The sequence below is a fragment of the Falco rusticolus genome, chromosome 5 (genome assembly GCF_015220075.1).
Source record: "Falco rusticolus isolate bFalRus1 chromosome 5, bFalRus1.pri, whole genome shotgun sequence".
NCBI lineage: Eukaryota > Metazoa > Chordata > Aves > Falconiformes > Falconidae > Falco > Falco rusticolus.
Window position 1 is genome coordinate 6,209,592 of NC_051191.1, and position 24,298 is coordinate 6,233,889.

The following is a 24,298-nucleotide window of genomic DNA, read 5'->3' on the forward strand; positions in this document are numbered from 1 at the left end:
GTCAATATCATTAAATAAACCTTTAGACATTTTTTCCCCTTGTTGGTTGACTGCTCCCTTGTGCTTCCCAAAGAGTTTGAACTAATAATGCTGTGGTGTGAATTGTTTGTTACTGTTCACAAAGGATAATTTAAGTCACACACTAATTCTTGGGTCAGATTTGTTGCCTAAACATGGGCCTTTAGTTGAATTTCAGATGTTGTGGAGTATTTGCAAAAGCCAGTCCAGAAAAGCACAGGTGCCCATAGGATCTGCAACACATCTGATACACAGGTATTTTAAAATACTTCAACTGGCACTCCATATAGGTAGTAAAATCAAGCCCTCTACTTTCAAATCTGAAAAGAAATTTCTTAAAATGAAGTTTATAATCAGAATATTTTCTGTCATCTTGAGACACCTAGAAGTATTTCTGTGCTTCTGAATGGGCCATGTGAGATCACTCCCACCCAGATGATGCTGATTTGTAGCAGCACAGAGAACTCCATCCTTCCAGGCAGAGCATTAAAAATAACTGGAAAGATCCCACAAGAAACATTCATCCTTATTCTGATCAGTCTTAGAAGCAACATAGATTAGCAACAGAGGCATACAAAGGCCCAGATCTCTCTTCATTGTGATTAGGAATAAATTTGGATTTACAATATATTTACATAAAAGTGTGGTTTAAAGTGAAGAGATTAATTCGAAAAAGTCAGAAATTGTGTGGTTTTAGCACATGCAAAAACTCTTGTCTAGTTTACGTACCAAAATTAATTCAGGACACATGCCTAAGATTAACATAGTCTAATTTCAGTTAGCTAAAATTGGTATAATCTGGTTTAAATTGTTCATATAGACTCCCTCTGTAGAGTAGAACAGGAACAAAAAGAAATATCTGTACGTCCAGAAAGCAATCTATCTTACCTGAGACATATTTTATCTGAGAAAAATCACTATCTGAAGATTCTTTTTTTAGCTCTTAGCTATAGAAGAAACATAGACAAATTGTGCAGATTAGACATCAAACTTTCAGATGACTGAAGATAAATGAGATGAAACCACTTCTGTGTTATATCCAGACAAGCCTTATTCCAGCCAAGCCAAAACTAAAATTCCTACCTCTAACACATTTATTAAAAGGGAGAGGGTGAATATATTAAACTCTGCTAGAAGCTTTTAATACAGTCTGTGACTGTGTGTGGGTGAATTGGTCAGTGAGTGATACGGGGATATTCGCCTTTGTAGTAGAAACATGATCATCTTTCAAGGTCATGTCACTTCTCTACTGTAAATACCTGAATTGGTTTTATTAAAATAAGGGCATGGCAAGCAGATGACACTGTTTTGAATGGGTGACAATACAGCACCTGTATTTTTAAAAGTTAGAGGCATAAATCTTAAATTCACTTTGTGCCTTGCAAAAGTATTAACTACTACAGGAAGGGGGAAAAGAAGCCAATTCAATCAAAATAGAATCCAGACTTTCCAGAGAATAGAAAATAAGTCTATTTATAAGCTCAAAGACTCCATAAGAACCATGGTTTTCTGGGATATCAGTTTAGAAGGGTTTAAGCAGTATTAACCTCCAAAACTATATTTGCTATATGGTGTCCGCCTTTAAAGCCATTGAGGGGAAAATCAGTGGCCCAAATGCAGATCCCCATCCTGGAGGAGCAGCTGGACACTAGGAATGATTGCTTCTCAATCCTGTTTCACTACATCTGTCAAAAAGGCATAACTGCATTCTATTTGAGCAAGAGTCCTAAAGAATTCTAATTTCTTTAATTAATCTAAAATCTGATTTCAATTATACTATAACGTAAGGAAAAATAAAACTTGACACTGTCTATTTTCCTCTGTAATTTTTTTTCACAAAAGTCATGATCACCAGAAAATAAGAGAAAATAAAACTAATTTTCTCAGTTCTATATAAGTATCGCAATTTGCATTACAACAGTTTAGAAAGACATGGGTGAAATTGCTCTAAACCACAGTTTACAATTCTATAGTTCTTTTGCTTCAGGAATGAAGGAGATTGGTATCTGGAAAGGAAAGCCTGTACATTGCACTACCTAAAGGGTGACGTGAAGTCAGAATAGACTAAGGTAAATAGACCTTACAAAGGAGCTGCAGAGATTCCTCAGATTGGAGAAAAAGTGTTTCTAATCCCACTAGAATGGCTGAACATTACCGCCTATCCAAAACCAGCTCTGCTACATGAGGATGTTGTGGAGAAAGAGGTACTGTTTGTATCAGTTTTTACCAGTGCTGTAAAATCCTCAGAGTATCTGTGTGATATTACCCTGCATGAATGCAGAGAATGAGATTAAAATGTATTGTTACAGAAGCCAGGCAGGAAAACAGTAACACAGATAAGGAGTGTTCCCTCAAACATAAAAGCAAAGTTTATAGTTACAGAGGCAGGGATTCTTTTGCCCCAATCTTAGCAGAACAGATCTTCTGATGAGACAAAACCTTTACTGTTAAAAAAACTCCAAACACTCTGAGGCTGGGAGGAAGGGAAATTTTAAATGTCTGCAAGCTGATTAGAGTGATAGAGTGTTACAGCACGTGGACATAATAAGAGTCTGAGGAGACCATGGATCTGAGGGTAAAAACCAAGCTTAGGTGAGACAGTACAGGTCTCTTACTTTATTTCTATTTTGCTTTCTATTTTGGCAAATAATTCATATTTTGAATAGACTTCATCTGAACCATTACACATAAGTACTATCTACAGACTTCTGAACTGAATCTGTTGCTGATGCTTAGTCTGTCAGCTAAAAGTAGGGTAAAATTCAGAGTCTGAGTGCATTTTAATGTTATAACTCAATAAAAGAAAAAAAAAGTGAGAAAAAGTAGTAGAGAGCAAACACTTGAAATAGGCAAGAGACCATGTGGAAGAAAGGCGTAGAGGCAGGAGCAGAGATTTCTCCAATAGCTAAGGTTAAAAATCACAGCAAGGACAAGGTGTTACAAAGGCAGAATGAAAACTGAAAGATGACAAAACACAGAGAAAAACAAATTCTCAGGAAGTTCTAGGGAAAGCCTTAAAAGGTTCAATAAGCTTAGGTATTTGGACGCTTATTGAACTCATCGCTGAATCTCCTCAAGACTTTTTCAGTATTTGTAAGAGGCTGGAGGTCATCCAGATGATCATCTTTCTCTGTATAGTGTCAAACTATTCCTTGGAACGTCATAGGCATAAGTAGGGTATAAATACATTTTTTAAAAATAAATACTTTCTTAATCAGCTATCACAAGCTACACGGTAATTTGACCGTTGGACTGTAAGAATGGACAGACCAATTTTTGCCTGCCCTGCATACCTTCAACTTAAGGGTGTTTGGTTTATTACTTTTCCTGTGATACACGAAAACAAAACACTACGCCTGTAGCTGGAGTGGAAGAGAGGAGATAAAGGGAGCACCATTCTTTGCCCGGGGCACATGCTCTATATTTAAATTGCCTTTTGATTCCAGGTTCTAGCTTAGACTCCCTTCTTACCCACATTACATGGACACAGCTTGCACCAAAGTGCATACCTGAGGTAACCTGAGGGTACACTATGTCCTGATTTGCAGTGTAAATGGACCTTATACAGCTAATGCAATCTGTCTTTGCTGATTTATACCCTGATGTGTGCAACATCAGGCAGACCCACCTATTCTGCAGTTGCCCCAGAAGGCCTGGTGCCACTGCATAGGGAATTGCTTCTGAGGTTTGAGATTATGCATTATTTATTATTATTATTATTATTATTATGAATTAATAATTATTATTAACATTAGCTTAGCTAGTTTTTAGGCAGGATGCATGTTTCATCAAACTATAGGTGTTCTGCCTCCTACTATTTTAGCTGTGAGGCTGGGTCATAGGCTGCTCTAGGGTATGGATTACCCCTTTTGCCCAGTTATAGACAATGTCAAGTAATAATGCACAGTCAATGCAATAAAGGCATTTCTCTTAGAAACTGAGAAAAGGCTATATTGGGACTGAGAAATTACATGTTCTTTTGACAAATCATATTAGCTCAAATTAGCTGTTGGAAGGACCAAATGTTCCCAAGAAGGGAGCTTTTCATTAATTTATGAATTCAAAATGTAAGAAACCATTTCATCCACGAGAAAAGCTACAAGTAAATCATTGGAATTAGCCACCAGAAAATTGAAACCAAACACTTGCAATTTTGCATGCCAGTTTTTCTCCTCGGTGCATCTCCAACTGAATCTTTTAATATGTACATATAAAACACCCCACTCCACCACCCCACCCCACCCATATATCCAGCTGACAGAACCAGAGAGGGAGAGCAAGTAGAATAACAGAATAGGTCAGTCTGTTCATGAAGCTACTTTACCCTGACAATCCATCAAATCTGGGCTGGAAAGGTAGCCTATCCAGCTTCAAGAGGACTGTTAAGTCAGTGTTTTAGATTTCTTGAGACAAGATGATCTTCTGTGAAGTAATACAAGGGCAGCTTTAGGGGGAACTATGGAACTGCTTTTTAAGGCAACAGAAGAAAGGAAATCTGTATGGGAACTTAACTGCAAAACTCAGAAATGGTTGGCATTTGTAAAACTGACCCAAAACTGCAAAACAAAACACACATAGACTCTACTATTAATAATGAAATTACATTCAATTGCCAAAGGTTTCTATGGAAACCAAGCAAGTAAGACTCAAGTGATACAAATACTCCTACTGCAAGGAGTGCTAGAATATCACATGGAGTTCTGTTTTCATACAAAGTGTCTGCTGAAAAGATTATTTATACACGATTAAATCCTAACCATAGTTTTGTGATATTTTGGTATGAGGAGCCAGCACAGTAATTAGAGTTAATGTACATGAATAAATGTAAAGTTTAAGCAGGCAAGAAAGATATGTAACATCTTTGCATAATTAAAATTGTGCATAATTTTCTTTTTGCAATTGAAATGTGATCAAGAGATGATGTACTAACTCCAGCTTAGCATACAATGCTAAAGGCAAGACAATTAAGCAAGAACACATTAGAACTGGTGTAGCCGTGTGCCAACATGAGGAAAAGCAGTCAAGCTTTCTCAGCATATATACTATTCCATACTTCAGCTATTGTGTGAAGGTGGATTAGATATGAGGGGCAAGAGCAATTAAGTCTTCACATTGTGGCATATTTGAAGGAATAGGTTTTACTTCTTTCCAAAAGATAAAGAAAATAGTTTTAAAATTATCTTCTACAAATTGAAGAGGTTTTGAGCAAGGACACCCGGTGTTTAATTCTTCTTACAAACACCAATTCCCACAGTCACAACTACACACTTAAAAAGGTTAGAAAGTCTGAGTAAAAAGCTGTCTCGTGTTTCTCATGCCTTCCTGTAAACGGAGAGAGCATAGTTTCATATTCCAGTATATCTTTCTCTCCATTTAAGGCTTTTTCTCCCTCCTATTACTCTTTTTCTTCCAGCCTTTCCTTACTTCTTCCTTAAACAAATGAAAACAAGAAAAAAAGTGTTCTACATTTCTCTAAAAGTATGTCTTCTCATAGTAAGTACCTTCCAGACTCAGAGGGCTGGAACGGAGGAACTGTGCTTAGCTGGTTGTAATTTGTGCCACCCAAAAAGGAGTTTAAGGAGAACCTTTGATGCCTTTCCTTCACCTGTGGTTTGAAAAGTGAAAATGAATTCATCCTATCTAAGGTATAGCCACTCTTTTCTATACTTTGAAAGTAGGACAATTAGAATCAAGGTTTCTTCTCTCCTTCTCAGTTGCTTCTCCAACTGTCGGTTTGCAGTAAGATATGTTAGATGAACAGCCTTTTTATTTTCTTTTGTGAGAGCTGCAGAGTAATGCTTATTTAGCTGAGGATAGCTTTGAAATGTTGCTACAGCCTTTTCTCACAGCTAAGAATTTTCATATAAAAGCATGCCAGCATGTCAATAGTTTTCTCTGAAGCATCTTTTACTAAGTATAAGTTCACATTAAGTATTGTTATACTTTAAGCAAAAGAATTCCAGTTCCTAAAAATAACTTTAATTGGAGATTCAAAAAGCTTCATGCCTGCCCTCTAGTACCACTTAAAAATATAGAATTTACTTACTACTTTTTTTTTTTTTCTTTTCCTCCAGCAATGAAAAAAACCAAAACCACCTCTGTCAATAGAAATATCTCATGAGGTAATTTTGAGCATTAAAAAGCTCTGTGCTAATGTTACTCTATCACGTCTGTGTTCTGGTGATAATAAACTATAGCTGGAGATGACTGAAAAATGTGAGCAAATATATCACATTTGATTTGGGAACAAGAGTTTTTGGTGGAGCTGCAAGAATCTGAAATGCTAGCACTGTATGGCAACTTATTTATGCAATGACCAGTTGGAGCAGCTCATGGTGCTCATTTTGAGTTCTCTGCCAATAGCATCTTAAAGTCCTACCGGAACCTTGAGCCATTCACAAACATATTTCCCCCCAGAATGCATGCCCAGTAGCTGGATGTTCACTCTTGGGATCCAGTCCCCCAAAAGAAGCTGTAGCCTTCTATACTGAAATCAAGGCATCCCACAGGCAGTGCAACAGACACATTCTTACATGCAGCAACAAAATAAATCACGTTCATTTTTACTAAAATATTTTTAAATAGAACAGATATATCCTCATATGACCTTCTTCTTTTTATTTTTTTTTAAACTTTCAAGCTGGGTTATTTTTCTTTGGTAGCAAAGGAAAGGTTTCATTCATCTTGGTTGACATTTTAAAATAATGCAAGCATTACAACAGATACTGCTTCTATTTGGATATTGAAAACACGAATTTTAACAGAACATTTGAATTATCCTTCTCAAACTGACTTTCTGTTTTTTCTAATGTAAATTGGAAAAAAATAAATATCTTGTAAACTGCAGTAATTTCAGCTTTTAATTTTAATTTTGGAAGGGGAAGAATGTTTTACCAGCTATTCCCTTGGTGCATATAATGGTAAATTGTTGATTAGGAATTTTGTATTTTTGTGTAGAATACTGTATTTGGCATCATCATACAGGTGAGGCCATAAAAAAAGCCAATTCAAGACTCAGTGTCTCTTGTGCTGGCATTGGTGAGACTTCAGTTGGAACCAGTAGAGTGGGAACGGCAAATGGTCAGAAAAGAGTAATTGGAATAAAAACAGGTGCAGAGCAAGATCACTAGAATGAACAGAGAAAATGGGGAGACATCTGGTGACAGAAGCCTGAAAGTATTTAGGTTTCCAAGTCTAGGAAAAAATTACACTAGTGAAAGAACTATATGGCTGGTTTATATGCTATATCTCCTATTTGATTTAACATATGTTAGTATTTCCAGTTCAAAGGAAAAGGTAGACTTAGAGAAAACAGTATCAGCAATGCAACCATCACACATATGCATACAAACGGGTGTCTCAGACAATTCCCAGACCCCATGGTCTCTCCAGTAACTGGCATGTACTTGTCTTTCTGGCAGTCAGCTGCTCCCCAGAGACTCACACATCTGACCTAAACTCACAACCCCTTCAAAGCTTGACTCCCAAGCTACTTAGTCTACTTGCCAGCTAGTCCAGCTTGATATTGCTAGCAATCACAAGCTGATGTGCATACCCACGGTCACTCAAGTTGCTGGCTCCAGAAACCGAGGCTGTTGCTGGCCCCTGGACCTCCATGAACACAGACAGATACATGCAGAATAGAGACCCCCTCACCCAGGAAAACAGGAATGGAGTTTACGGAGAAGACAGGGCAGACGGCAGTGATCAAGCACAGGGCATGGTGAGACACTTGTATTGACAAGCCCAGTTTATACATGTACAGACCCTTTTAACCTCTCATCCTTTTACTTTCCCATGCCTGATCCTCCCCTAATCACCTCAATCCCTCTCTTTCTTCACCTTTGGTTCCTCCTCCTGAACAACCGATAATAAGCTTTGAACAAGCCCTAAATGCTCTTCACCATATCTTGCAATGCCACAGTCTGAATGGTCCTTCTGAGATCTGCTCTCATTAACTCATCTGGATGGGTTTCACAACCAGACGGCGGCTCTGAGGCTCTCCTAGAAGGGGTCAGGGCAGAGTGTCCCTTCCTCTGACTGGGCTGCTAGGGTTCTCCTGCCTGCCACAGCACCTCTGTGCTCCTTCAGTTCATGCAGACAAGCCTTTTATGGCTGATAACCCTTCTGTGACAGCCTGGGGAACAGCCAGGGAAGGGTGCCACACAGGTTTCCCAACCTGCCATTGTGCCTCTGTGCTCCTGTGTGTGTGTGGAGACCCCTTTCCTCAGACATAAACAAGCGTGCTTTGCATTTTGGGCCGGGATACAGGGCTGAGCGGCACCCTGGCTGCACCAGAAGTGGTGCTTCCCCTTTACATATGACCGCAAATGAAAGGAATACAAAGCAGTCAGTGATCGCTGTCAGACACTGGAAGTACACACTGCATTGCACTACTTTTTAGGGTTCCTGAGGACATTACCCTCACTTCTAGTAATTTAGCTGGCTAGGAAGAGTTGTTGTGAAAAAAAGAGATGGAAGAATTCTCAGCAGAAGGTCCTTCCTCCTGCACCCAGGAACCACTTTAGGCTGAACTTCTTGCTGTTCAGTCCCTGTTGGAGCTAGAGCTCCTGCTGTGTCAGAGCCATGCCTGTGCCTGGGCATGGTCATGGCCTCTGATGCCGTGCCTGTCCTGTCCTCAGGCTGCATGGGGCATCCAAGGACTGCACACTGACCTCCTGGGCCCCACATCAAGGCACCCCCAGGCCCTATATCAAATTTCATCATCTCACCCCTCGCTACCTTGCTACCTCTGCATTCAGGGCCCCAGCGGTGCTTATTACCAGTACCTGTCATCCCCAAGGACATTGCACCTCAGGACCAAAGATTTGAGCCTTGCATGAGGTCACCTTGGAAAGACTGTGGGTTTGCAGGTGGTACTGCAAAAGGACTCTGGAGGAAGCATGCTGCTCACCTTTCAGGGACACTGATGCTGTGTCTCCTTCCCCTTTCCTGAAATTCTGCCTGATTTAACACCCTTCTCTGCTCCAGAGCCACGTACAGAAAAATGAAAGCATGAAGGACTACAGAAAATCCTACAGCTTCACACTGAAAATCACACCTAATACATGACAAACCAACTGTTGGAGCTGTCAGAATGTACAGAAGAGCTACAGTTACACACCACGTGTTCAAAGCTACATACTACATGTATTTCTAATTAGCATATATACAGGATAAATTCCATTGACTTTCTTGCTTAACATCAGTAAGACTGAAAACAACTTACATTCTTTGTCTTGAGGCATCTAGATACAAAGAGAATTTACTTGACTTGCAAGTTTATCAGAGCAAACATGATAAGCCATCAGAACAAAACTGAACACCCACTCACATTCATACATATACGCACACACATACTGGTCAAGGGAGACATTGCTTTTCTCCAAAATAAAGTGGTATTTTGTTGGTAGGTATTCTGACCATGAGCCATTACATCTTAGCATCCAACCTACCTTCATTTCAAGCTATTATACAAGTGTAGATACACACTGTACATATTACTCTGATGTGGATACTATACAGAGAAAAAATATTGGTAGGCTTTGGTAGGCATATATTTATGTCTCAAGCTGGCAAAGTTTTTATTACCCCAGAATAAACATAGGTATCGTTTACAAAAGTTTTAGAAATGAGGCTCTTTTTCTAAATTTAACACATCCATTTCAATACTTCTCCAGTTTGCCTGTCTGCAAGGCACCCCTGAGTATACCTGTGTTTGGAAATATAACTCAACAAGCTCAGTATATCTTTATAAAAGCACAAAAGCCAGTAATTTCTATCTAAAAAACAAGAAAGACTTGCTTTCACATACAAATAAAACCAATTTTTTCTTGATTCAAAAAGATACACGTATCAGCACAAAGCCACTATGTGCTGAAACCATGTCATCAATTTCTACTCTGCATACCTGACAATCCTTGAACTACTGTGGTAAGTTACTTTTACAGAAAAATGTTGACAGACCAAAATAAAAAATGAAATATTCTGCCTTTGTAATACTGTGACTCGGTTCTATTTTTTCCTAATTATGCTATTAAATATAAAACCTATCCCTAAAACTTCAACACACATAGCTCTTTCTGAAAGAAACTCAATTTTACAACTGTCCAAACATATATCGGCATTTTTATACAGAGATGTCAAAGTACTTCAGTAAATTCCTCAGCAAGAAATGTCTATCCACAAACGAGAAGAGAATAAGCAAGGTGCAAGTCTGGCTCTTGGGTGCTACTGTACACCAAGCCAAAGCCAGACAGTTTGTCTGACTCTGAGGAGTGTGGCTGCCTGTTTTGAGGCAATGCCATCACAAATGGGAGAACATGAACGGAAAAACATGATTAGAAATTATACAGCAAAAATTGAGAATAAAGGGCTCCAGGGGAAGTAGCTACTCTGTAAGAAATCTTTCAGAGATGGAATTATCACACATTATCACACGGCAAGTGGACTTTCAGGATCCAGAAGTTTTACTGTAAAGATTTGCCATATGAATGGGTTTTCAACCTGCCCCAAATGAGAGGAAATATTTAGCTGCTCCTGTCAGCACAAGGGATGATGCTTGCAAAAGAATAATAATATGTCCCAAGCTTTCCCCAGACAGGGAGTTAACTGCTACTCTCTTCATTACCACTACTTTCTTACTTTGTTTTGGGAAAATCTGATGCACTGAAACTTGCCTACTTAAGTTATATTCAATTTGTTGTTCTATGAACTCACTTGATCGTGAATCAGTTATCCCAATATTGCAACTGGTAATATTTTATATCTATTGGTCAGTTTTCAAATATTAATGTACTTAGAAGAGCATGTTTGGATTAAAGCCTGTCTTAAAAAAAAATTAAAAAGCCCAACATGTAGGAGTGAATAAAAATAGCACTTCTCTACTTTTCTCAATTTCACAGGAGAGCTAACGTGCTTCACAAAAAGGGTTGCTAGAACTACACTTGTTGTACAGAGGACAGGGGAGGAAGCATCTTACCCTAAATCATGCAGCAAATCAATTATGAGCAGGGAATTGAGTTTTGACTCTGAAGTCCAAGCTCATAATTCAAAAGAATGATCACACTACATGTATAATAATAGGTATGTTTTTAACTAATGGATTAGCTTGATGAAAACTTTAGGACAACATTTTAATTATGTGGTTTAGAAATCATCACCAAAATAAACGTGTCTCACATTTTACAGAGGTATATGAACATTCAATATTTATCAAAACTAGAATACTTGCAATTGTGCAGAGGTCACTTCTATTGTTTATGGTCAAAGAAAGACAATTTTATTAAAAGATAACCAAAAAAGGAGAATAGTAACATAAATTGTCATTTAAAACCTACCACACCAGGAAAAAGCAAACAAAGCAAAAGAGTACTCGGATTTTGGAACATGCAGCTGTGCATCTGTCAGCCCTTTTGTTTTCAGGTGAAACTATGGGCTGAGACTGTGACACGTTCAAACATTATGTAAAAGAAGAAGAGGGTGGATGTGGCAAAAAGGTGGATCTAAGTGTCTTGAGTCTTATCAAAAAGATAGAAAAACAGTCAGAGTGGCAGTCTGACCTTATTAAATAGGTGAGTGCTGTGTATTTCAGTCCACAGAGGGCTTTCTGCATTCTGACAAGTGTAGCACATCTGCCAGTCTTTTCAAGTTTCCCTTGAAGCTTTATCTAACAGCTGTTTTCCCTTGGCACCACCTTCTGTCCTCCATTCTCACATTCCTCCACCTCTTCTTTGTGTTGCCTTCTGGTCTCTGCTTTTCAGCAAAACCCTCTACTCTTAGGAAAGGTAGCCCAGAAACCGGTGATTTTAGAAATTGCTTTTAATCTGAGCATATATGTTAACATAAATTAGCTTCCTAGAAAAGCTGCTTCAAGGGCTGGGTATTAGTATCCTTGTGATGAATAAGGAAGTAAAGATAAACATACTTTATCTCTGTCTTGGGGAGTTTACACCTTGTATGAATGAGAATACAGTGCACATCCCCAGGAGTGATTCAAGAATTATTAGAGTTTTAACAGTAAAGGAAAGGAAAATAATTTTGTAAAGACAGATACATATTGACAAACTCTACCGCTGATTTTGCTCAGTGTATAAATGGGAAGATAGTGTACAAATATAACATTTCTAAACTGTATTTCTTTTATTTCTTCCTAAAAACTTGTTATTCACTGGCAATAAAAATCACTGGCACCTCTTTTTTTGATTCTGAATACAAAAGGGAACGACGTAATATGTGTTTGAATTTCTACATTACATAACACTTGTAACAAACAGCCTACTCTTCAAAGAACATTATTCTGATGGGGGCATGGAAAAAGCCATTTAAGTTTTAACAAATAAATTCATAGGAATCACAATGTGACTGGAAAGCTAAAGTGGTTAAGAGGCTAGTTGTGTCAAGTAAATTGAATTATTCACTTAGTTCCACATAAATGGAAACCTACATCTCTTACAAAATGGTCATTCACGTGAGCCTGGGAAGAGAAGTAGAATACAAGAGCAATGACATTGATGCACCCCCTCAGAACATACCGCACATTTATCAGGGTTTTTTTCTTTTTTTTTAATAACTAGCACATCTGTTTTGCTTAGTACGCATCTGCCTCCTATGAAAACCTTGAATTAACTACATACTTCATCCAACACTAAATATTTTTACCACTTTCTTCATTAAAACATACTACACGTGACAAATAAAAAGTAGTTTTCTTGATTTGAAGGAAGTGTTAAACCTTTTGCACCCTTCTTCACTTCCCTTGCAAATTATTTTTTTCTTTTTGCCTCTGGCCACACTCATATCCTCTTACTGTCAGGGATAATTTATATAGATTAATTCCAAGCATCCATAAGTACTCCCAATTATTCTTCTCCAGAATAAACAACCAGTAGCTATTATAAACGATAGCAAAACAATTGCACAATTCCAAGCAATGTGTAACCACACTGAAAAGACCTATACATAAAAAATAAAATCATCTTCAAGCTGCAGAAATATTAAAACTAAATATTAAACTACATACAAACTCATCTATTACACTCCTATATATTGAATTTATTTTCAAATTTCAGTGCCAGAAGAGAGAATTATGGAGCATCTTTCTTTTTAAATACTTCAAGCAGGCACAGTTTGCTTTACTAACAAAACAAAGATTAGTTCCATCTGACCATAAGTCTTACACTAGTCACACTTAGCTTGGTGATAAAGAGCTCATTCAGTTTAAAGAGAGAGAGCAAGATTCCTCAGATATCTAATTACACCACATTTCAGCTTATGCTGTGTCATTGGAGGACAAAGTGGTTTTAGAAGAACCAACTGTTTGCATCTATACTGCTAAATCCTGCAGGGGTAGGGACCACTCACGCCCTGGGTTCCTCCTGTGTTCCATAAGGTGTGCCTACAGCCCTACAGCGACCATTTTGTATGTGGGCTTTTGGTTTGAATTCTCTGATAACATGGCATGTGTACATTACATTCTTTCGAGAAACATTTTTTACACTGAATCTTATAACTTACTGCATGTGTTAGAGTCCTGAGTGTAGTAATAGGCCTTAATTTCCCTGACCAACCTCAGTTAGGACCTCCACCAAAAGCCTCTGTCCCTTGACCCAGGAGACCCATTTAAGCTCAGGTGTAGGTCCCTTATCCTTGCTGAGGCAATGCTGTAGGTGTACTGCCATAAATGTCCGTTTCCTCTCTGCCTCCTGGGTGGATGTAAGGGCTGGGTTGTAGACCCATCTCTTGCTGCTCCTACGGGGCTCCAGTGGATTCCTTGCTTTGTCTGGGACTTTGTTCAGATGTGGTGGGACCGCACCCTGTTGATATCCTGCCTGTGCTGTGATCACCTTTGGTTCTAGCCTTATCCCCAATGTAGAGTGGCCCTGGTCTTGCTGCTACATGACAACATGCTTTAGAAGCTGGGACTTAAGAACACAAACCCGATGGTATTGTATCTGAGTACTGTAGAAGAAGCCAGACTTGATGTAATCCTGCTCCGCTGCCTTTGAGGGTACTCTCAGGTGCATGGTCCTCCAGGCGTTGCCTTAGTCAGTGCTGTTTGACATAAGAAAAACCTGTGTCAGAAGGAAAGATGATGATGGAGCAGTTATACAAAGATCATGCAAGTATCCATACTTGGTCCCCAGCCCTGCTGTAAACATGGATATACTTCTTGCCTTTGAGTACAAATAGCATAGAGATAAGATGGCTGTTTTCTTGGCTGCTGCACTGGAAACTCACCTGGAAGTCTCCAAAAACAAATGTGTGACTCTCTACAGACTGAATTTGAAAGCCCAAACTTACAGATTTTGTTGTTACAGGAAGATCATGAGGCCAATTGATAAAGATTGATTAAAAAAAAATAAAATTGATTAAAAAAAAATAAAGGACAAATGTGATTACAGCTGTTCCAGAAGAGTACTGCACAAAACAGATACCATGTTAATCTGTGCATCTTGGGCTCTCCTGTCTTTGCTAGCCCAGATGCCTGGGCATTCTGGGTAGTTTTGCAGGACAGGTTTTTGTAATTGTTCTCTATCCTCTTAACTGGCTTATTTTCTTCTTAGAAAGAATGGCCAAGTGAAGGAAAACTCATACCTGGAATTTTGTATTTTGCGTTTGACAACAACCAATTGATAAAGAGAAATCACAAGGGATTATGGTTCTCAAAGAACATACGACACTTCCAGAACTACATGAGCAATAGTCAACACTCTATTTCTCATCTTCTTATATTATAATAGCAATTATTAGTGAGTACATTTTTCTTCAAGCAGGAACTGAGGAGAACATCCCTTTCCCATCTGCCAGATGGCTATATGTAGGTTTCAATAACACTAAACAAAAAGCTGTTAAACTGATCTCTAGCCTTTTAGGGGGGTACCTTACATACAAAACTATTTATAAATATATCCTCTATCAACATTGTTGGAAGAAAAGTTAAGACTGTTCTAGCAGGTGCAGTTTCAGAAAAAGAGTCATTGCCTCTTTAAGCCAGGGAGCTAACTGTCATGCCCTGACACAGGTGCCAAACTGGGACTGTGAGTGGGAGATGACTTCAGACAGTGGTAAACTTAGCATTCCTTTTATGTTTTTCTATGTTAAAATAAGATGCAAGTGTTCTTAGATAATTTTTTTTTAAGTAGGCTGTGGAAGAAAGGGAAGTGGAATAGTGGAGGTTTTTGGATGATCACATCTGAGTTTCTGTTCATTTTAGCAAACATGAGGAATTTTGCAAACATTTACTAATTAGCCCTCAGAAAACACCATGAAGTAGGTATGCGTTATCATTTCCAGTACCTTTATTACAGATGAAAACACATGCAGAAAAACTGCAGTTTGACTCACATATTGCTTGACAACGGAAAAACCATTTACATTTAATCTGAACATATTTGGTGTATATATTATCAAGAGACAATAAACAGAGAACCTTCTCTCTACCCAGACTATCTTTATGAGCAGTTTCACACTCTAACAGTTCAGCTTTCAATATAATCAATACTGCCTTCCCTTCTCCTTACTACAACAGAGTTACTGTTTTATCTTCAAAATACAATAGAGGAAAAAGTCTTGCAAAGAACAGAATACTTTCCCTAGATATGAGCATGATTTGATATGTTGATATATGTCTTATATCAAACTTACAGTAGCTTAATGGACTTCGCATTTAGATATCTAATAACCAATCCATCAGGGAAATGGATTCACTGGGAGATTTTTTCCAACACAAAGCTCTCTGTTAGCAGAGATGTGAACGCAAGCATGAAGGTACTACAAAGAGGCCAGCTACAAGATCAAAAACACAGGCAAGCCTGAGAGTTGCGGGTTTTCTACCATCTATAAAGCAGTGGTATTTATAGTATTAATTTAGAGCACACCCAGGCATAATTTTTCTAAAAAAACCTGCGCTGATCAGAATTTGGTTTAGAAGCTATTCAAGACCATTCTTCACCTTTCACAAATGCATCTCTGTGATTTCCTGTGGTAATAGTGCTGATGGATAAAATAATAAAAGATAGGTATTAAAGTCTGTTCATTCAAAACAAGGGCACTATAAACAATGTCATTGGGTCCTACTGGAATATAAAGAATAGAAGGTACCAGCCGGAATTTCACCTCTCAATTAATCAACCACAATTTCATTCATTTTTCCTTGGATGAGAAGAATAATGCCTTCTGATGTTGTTTTCCATGTTGATGCCAACATATCAGTGTCACTGAGTAAAGAATGTTAGGTCAGTCACACAGAGATAGTGATTTGTATCTAACATACTGGAACTTTGGATATGTTGATAAAGCCAATATGCTTGCTAACATGATTCAATATACAGCAATTTCCTATTGTTTGAAGCATTCATTACCTTTCTGGCTTTATTACAAACAAATCATGGTTATGCTTAGTTGATGTTTCTGCATTTTTCCCTGCAGCTGCAAATCTACAAATTTTAAAAAGGCCTACCTGCCTTTCTCTTAAATCAGGTAATGCCTGCGTTAATTCTCCACACTGGCACTTCTGAATTTCAGATCTAGCTTTGTCTCAAATTGTAGAAAGTTTCATTGAGACCATATGGCTTGATTGTCATACTGTAATTAAGTAAATGGTTGGGGAGCATTTTGTTAGACTGGTAACTGGCTCTACTCTCTGAGAGTTCAGCAGGCCACTACATACAACGTGGTACAAACTAGTGTAGCATAAAGAAAAAAGGGGCACAAGAACAGAAGAAAAGTAAGAAGCTCTCTAGAAGTCCCACCTTCACAGAGATGGTACTTACCAGCCTGTTCCTTCTTCTTTGTTGCTACACACCAGAAATTCTCTTCTTTCCCTGCTGTAAGACTAAAGGCAGCCCCATAGGGATGCAGAATTACTTCAAAGAAATCCTTCCTCCCACAAATGTAAGATCAAATTCTCTACTTCAAGAATTGGGAGGGGGTGGGTAGGAGGTGTGCCTCCCTTCCACTCCATTGCTCAGGAGACTTTAGCCAAAATAAGGAAAACATGGCACTATTAGTCCCCTCTCAGCTGCCTGGGTACTCATTCATCCAACACCAACTCAGTCTGAAATCACTACAAAATCATACCTTCCTTAATATGTACATGGGCTTTGACCTTTAACAGCAAAGGAAAAAATAGACAGAAACTTAAAAGCTGTGCAAAACATTCAGGTTTTGAGTCCTCCTGGTTGCAGAGTAAGGTTACAACAGACAGGTCTTTGCTTCCTGGTCATTCCCATCACATTTAATCATGTATATTTGTGTATCATTGAACATCTTTATGCCAGCTATGCCAGCTCAGCTGACATAACAGCGTTTCATGAACAGATTGAACAATTGGTGAGCAGTTTCTTTTATGGACAAACTTAGAAAAGTGACTGGGCCAACTGTACCACTATTCTGAAGTTTTTTGTGTCAGAAAACTTTAACTCCAGTTGGATGTGATACTCCCAATGAATGACCTACATACCATAATATCCTCAACTCCGCATTTAATCAGATTTTAATTTTGCCAAATATGTCTACTTCAGTTCTGCAAGCTTCAGCTGTTCACACTTTGGTTTATGTTCAGATTCTTATTTATGTCATTTAGCAAGACTTCTTTCTAACAGTAATGTCTGCATTTTGCATTGAACAGCTCAAGCATCCAAGTGGTACCAGTGGCTGTTGTCTACAATAGCACTGAAAAGATTATCCTGACATTACTTAATTATTAGATACCATGACAAAGAAGGACACTGGGACCAGAATTTGCTGTTCTTTTATTGACATAAGGAGATGGGAAGCTGTAAGTTCTTGCAATACCATAAGACAAGGACCCTGCTATGCTAATTCTTATAAAAGTCACAGATTAAAGAGGTGATTTTCCATACCAAAGAGTTTATAGTCTGCATGTCCAGTATCAAATTTGTGATAGATACTAGACAAATCTCAGCATAATAGGCCATGTCATCAGTGCTCTGAGAGGTTACTGTTTATCAGGTTTCCCACTGGAAAAATTTCACAAATATTTTAAAGAAAGTGGTCGGTTTCTAAGTATTACAGGAAGTTCTTCGTAAGTATAAGAGGCAACATCACCAAAAGTTTGAAATTATTTTGAAATTTAACATATAAGTGCTCCAAGCTGACATCAGAGGGAGACAGTACCTGGAGCTTACCTTGATGTAAGCAAGGGATAGATCAGGAAGTGCCCTAATGATGATGATAATACTTTATGTTTGTGGAGTGTAAGCAGATGTACATAGCCAAAATGAAGACAATCTCACCACATTCAGACTCCAATGAACCTCTTTACAAGAGCATTGAAGTTTAGAAATTGGCAGTTTTATTAGGTCTGTCAAAGCCAAAGATCTCCTAATGCTTCATAGACCAAATCTATGTTGAGTCCTGTCCATGTCTTTGAAAGGCAAGCTTCATGCCCTTACTATTCAAATAGAAAGCGTAAACTTTTTCTTTAGCCAGTTTGATTATGAAAACAGTGAGGAAAATCAGAACTTTTTAACACCAATATTGAAGTACAAACTTCAGAGAATATACCATGTGACAAAACAAACATGTTCTGTCTACACTATCTCCTCTCCAACTTTCTTGAATTTCCTGGGCTGTTTCTACACCTTTCATATTTTTCCCTTCCTTAATAGGACCCAGCTAGTCTGAAGAAGGCTGGAAGTTCTTTAATTCTGCAGACAACTTCCTTTCATATGTAACTTATCAGAAATGCAACTCCACATGGTAACAACCAATGCCAAATTCCAATTCTTAGAGAGCACTCATGAGAATATCAAAAGCAGGTCTCTAATATATCACTAACTCTTATTTTCAGGAACTTTCTAAGTTGTTTACTCAAATAGCATTACAATTTCCCCAAGCTGAAAAGTGAAAGTAAGTAATTCCTTCCATATGTCAGCTTTTTAATAATCAATTAAGTTAACAAGAGCTCTGCCATCTGCACCAGATCCAGTGACAGAATAGCACTCCCAGAGGGGAAGCGCCTTCAGTTTGCATTCACCTGAATCACAAATAATGAAGAGGGTGAGCAGAGGAATCAAAGGGAATGAAAGAACAAGCAAGGTAAAGTCCCAGCTGGAGAAAGGAAGCAGAGATGGATCTTTTCATGTCCAGCAGGAAAATATTCAAACTGAGGTGTTTCACCAGAAAGAAATAAAGCTTCAAATATTCAATAATGGTAAAAGAATAACTTCTGTCAGAATAAAAGGCCTTATTTACAAAGATTGCTCATATACCAGTCAGATTCAGTTTTTCAAGTTTAATAACAAATTGAAGCCTGAAGATAATATAACCTGAAGAGGATACACTACAACAAGGCATTGATCCAAAGCTTAGGGGACCGGAGGTCAGTTTGCAGGATTTACCTCATTGTCACCCTGCATGAGTTGCAATGTTGTCTGACTGGTCTATTTAGGTTACCAATTACTCAGGGAGATGGCCATCTTTTGCACAACAAAAAACTACAGCTCACATTTTTCACCTAGATATGTTAATCTCCTAAACTTTGAGAAAAATTGCCATCTTGGCTTGATAGCGCATACCAATGCCACTGATCCTCCAGCATGTAGTCTCAGGCCTGTCTGGTGGGCACTCCTAGTATACATCTTCCTGGATGGCAGTCATTCCACAAATGAGAGCAAACAAGGAAACTACAGGAATGAGTATAATTTGTTACTTTAAACTGCTTTATTTGATAGTCATTGCTCCTCAGAATCAGTTCCCTGATCAATGGGCCTTTATGTTTAAAAAAAAAAAAAAAGAGAAGAGAAGAAGAGAAGAGAAGAGAAGAGAAGAGAAGAGAAGAGAAGAGAAGAGAAGAGAAGAGAAGAGAAGAGAAGAGAAGAGAAGAGAAGAGAAGAGAAGAGAAGAGAAGAGAAGAGAAGAGAAGAGAAGAGAGAAGAGAAAAGAGTCCTGTAAAAATAAATATGCCTGAATCTAGGTAGAGAGGAGCTACAGATAATGTCTGAGAAACCTCACCGACAGTTCAGTTCATTGCCCTGACCCTACAGCACTAGATAAAAGGTTGTGCATCTTAATTTTGCATGGATAATGAAGATGTTAGAGTTGAGAAACTATCATTACACGAGAAGTACATGGATTACAGAACACTTATGTCCAGTGGATTCTGCTGCATCTAACTTCATCAGAATGGAAAAACAGACAGCAAGAGGAGGAGGTAGCTGCTAGATGGCCACAGTGGTAGAGGTTAGCTACAGCTCTGCCCCAAGGAGCTGAGGGAGCTGACCATCGGAGAGCACAAGGGAGAATTAAAGTCAAGAGCAGGCACTGTGTAGCTACATCTATACAGTATATTGAACTACTAACATCTCCACATGCTCTATACTGGCTGATTGGCACTGACTGCCAGTTAACCGCCCTGGAAAGCTTTTGGCCTAGACCAGTTCATACGTTTCTGGGTGGACATGGTTCAGCACATAAGTAGTTTATGAGCAGTCTGTCTATTTTGGTGGTTGATACAGTTTCCTACCATAGACGGAGGACATTTCCTTTATTCAGTGTCCAGGAACATGTATATCGAACTTGCTAATATTGTATATGTATTAAATGCCCTTCCATATTCTGCTGCATGGATGTAATGGAATACTTCAGGTAAAAAAAAAAACAAACAAACTCAACCTGTAAACTACTTTTAGTAGAATTAATTAGCACTATCAAAACAGATTTTTTTTCACATTATCCAGTTGACTCTCCCAAAACCACAGAACACTATAATAACAATGAAAAATCTTTTTGAAAACTTTCTGAATAGGACACAATCACAAGGTTATACATTATCAAGGCATCTGGAGTGGCAACTGGGCCTCATGCAGTAACCACCAACCACAGGGCTGTTGGTTTAGTGCTCCTGGTGCTTTTTAGTGAGTAAAGGCAGGATGATTGAAGGTCTTGCTTCAGTTCCAGAGGGCTTTAAGGCTTTGATGTATGCAAGGTCAAATCAGAGCCAGCACACTTGAGCTAGATCTTGATCCATAATTGATTCATATTTTGTACGTGTTCCTTACACTGATGACTACTGCCTCTTAGCTGACAAGCAATAGCTGTGTGAATGCCCTTTTAAAACAAGGCAAATGTCCTTCACCTCACATAATTATGGTCTGTTGCATTATGTTATATGAGGGGGAAAGGCCTTTTATTTGTCAAGCTTTTATGAGAATAAGAAAGTTGCCTGCATACTGAGATACCTGATTCCTAATTTCCAGAGGGACAAAATAAGATAGATGGTCAAAAAAACTTAAAGGTATAGATTCCTTGGCAGCAACTGCAGCCAGATAAGATGGGAGCCTTATTATGTCTTCTAAAGAGATATGGCTATAAAATATTCAGAGCTTACCTTTCTCTAGTCATATGAGTTAAGGACAGAAAAAGATAGCTTGCAGAAGAAAGGCAGCAGCAGCAAGCAGCAGGTATTCAGCATATTTTTTAAAATCTCCTTGTAAAGCCACATACATTTTCAATTTCTGCTGCAACAGAAACCAAGCACAGACAACGAAGAAAGTTCATTCTGATATTTTTGAACTTTTTCCAGTGTCCAGGTAAATACTTACTGGTCATTATCTCCACCGTTGGCCTTCAAATAAGTTTGCTCTGAGTAAACTGTTCAAGATATCTGCATTTTCCTTGCAGATCACATCAAAGTTCCATAAATCAGGATTAAAATTGTATGACTGCTACTTTTAAAGTCCATGTTAAAGAATTTGTGGCATAAGGCTGCTGATTAGGAAGAAAACTCCCCATTTCTGTCAATTTCTGTTTCACCCCTAAACCACACATAGAGTTTCCTAACCTTAATTTTTACTTTTATCCCACCTACGATTCAAACTACAAAGTCTAACAGTATGTAATTATAAATACTTTTTTATCTGAAAAGTCATGGTCTCAGTGTAAAGACAACAATCTGAATAGTAGACTGCAGCATTTAAAAACAAAACAAAACAATAAAATAATAAAAAAAATCATTTACATTCTTTTCTGTGAGCCTGAATTATTTTATTTTTTTTTAATGTAAAGAGAGTTCTTTGATCAGATTTACAGACAGAACTCAGCATGTGTGAAACATACCTATGCTGGGGCATCATCAACATGGTTCTATTTATTGAGGATGAGGCCCAAAAGATTATTCATTTGCCTGTACACTTTGCCACAATACAAGAGAGAGCTGGTTTCCAGTGTAATCTGTTCCCATGTTCAAGACAGAACACTGTGGCAGAGTATTTTCACGTGATTCTTGTCCTAGACTGTTTTATTCTCTGGACACTGTTTTATCCTCTGGAATAGCTTGAGAAACTCCACATTAGCCATGGCAAATAGCTAATCTATTTTATTTTCCAGGCACAACAAATGTTAAATCTGAATTTATTTATTCAGTTGAAGTAGTTTATTTGTTCTAGTTCAGTCTAGAATTTTTATTGGTGGTATCTTAATCTACCACTTACTTATAACCAAGGACCATTAGTAGAATAAATACATGAAATAAATCATGTTTTTAATTTAGACATGTTCAGAACTCTGGAGCAGGAAACTTTAGCATGATAAATGTTTTGTGAGAGGGAAGGAAAAAAAAAGGGGGGGGGGAAAGTGTAATAAAGATGCCTCCTTAATTTAGGACATGATGTTTTGGTAGGTAGGCAAGCTAGCTTTTGTAAACAGAGTAGTCTTGATCTGCTTTATTAGCAGCTTTAATAGGCTCTGAATTGATAAGGAGATCAGGCAACTATGACATACAAGCCCTTGAGAGGCTCTAAAACTGAAAAGTCATTTTACAGTCTTTCAAAACAAAGCTGAGTAGAATCACAGATGCTTTTACAAATATCTTAAACATGGACATAATCCATTCTTCCATCCCAAAAGAGCTCTAATACAGATTCTATTACACCAGGTTGAAAGGGTAGCATATGTCTGCTGTGAGTAAATCCTATCTGGCTGTGAGAGCACAGCCTGGAAGTGTATCACATAAATAGGCCTTAGTCTTCCCCTTTACATTCTGCAAAAAGTACAGAGTCTTTCATCTTTTGCTACGTTAGAATATTAGCATGCCTTTAATTAAATCAAGGCTGAAATGGATCTGGAAAATTATGCAAGAGTGAATTGCTAGAGATCACTGTGGCTGTAAACTCATTATTTTGCCATCCCTCTTTTGCAGGAAAACAAAAATTTAAGATGCCATATCTTCCAAGTGTTGCCACTTTAAAGGCTTCTCAAACTGGGGCTGTTCAATGAGATGAAAAAGAGTCATGGACAGCACTGCAGCATCGCAGAGTTTCTAGTGGACTCCAGTGTCTGTCCAGTGACCTTAAGGAATTCACAGGTCTGTCACCTGTCCCTGTAGTGTGGTCTGCTATTGCCCTGTCTCAGAAAGGCATCAAACAAAAGGGTCACAAAAGCAAAGCCAAATAGCTGACCTCTAGAACATCTGCTGCTAACTCCTTTTAGCTCAGTAGTGATGATGGAAACATGCATGATTTATTAAAGAGTTACATTTATGAAAATGTCTTAAAGGGGTAGGAGTGGGAGAGTAAGAACAGAAGGTGAGTCCATCATTGGCAGATTGTTTGAGATGTGAAAAACAGGTTTTACACTCCCAAAATTCCCTACCCAAGAAAATTCTTTGCACATCTCTATTAAATATATTATTTATATAGATAAAATAAGCAGCCATTTAGAAAAATATTACAGGAACTATTACTACTGTTCTCCATGGGGTTGGGAATACTGGACATTTAATTATAGTCTATCTTATTTTTCCACTATTCTGACAGAATATGTTGAAGAGTCTTTAACTATTTAAAAAAAAAATAAAAAATGGATTTTGTCACTCTTTTTAAAGTCTCTTCATTAGGACTTAAAATTATGAAGCATATTGTCTGTGGAAACAAAGATAGTCAAGTATGAAATCACACTTCAGCCACAAGACCTAAATCCAGTATGGAGAGACAGTGATAATTCTGATTATGAACGTAATAATCCTCTAAAGTATTTTTTAAATGGCAGACAAATCAAAAGAATGTAATTTTAGCTTATCAGCAACCAACAGCAGCACTATAGCTAAATTTAGCTATATGAATGTTAGTCTTGCTGCAAGTTGTATAGTACATAAGTTAATCATAAGACCTTGTAGCTGTATAATGTGGAAAACTATTCCTTAGAGGAGAGCAACAAAAAAAGTTCTTTTCAAGCAGTGTGACAAACATTGCACGTTTTAAAACAAGATTTCACATAAGGGCTTGTCATATGTAACCTGCATGTTTGACACCTAGACTTT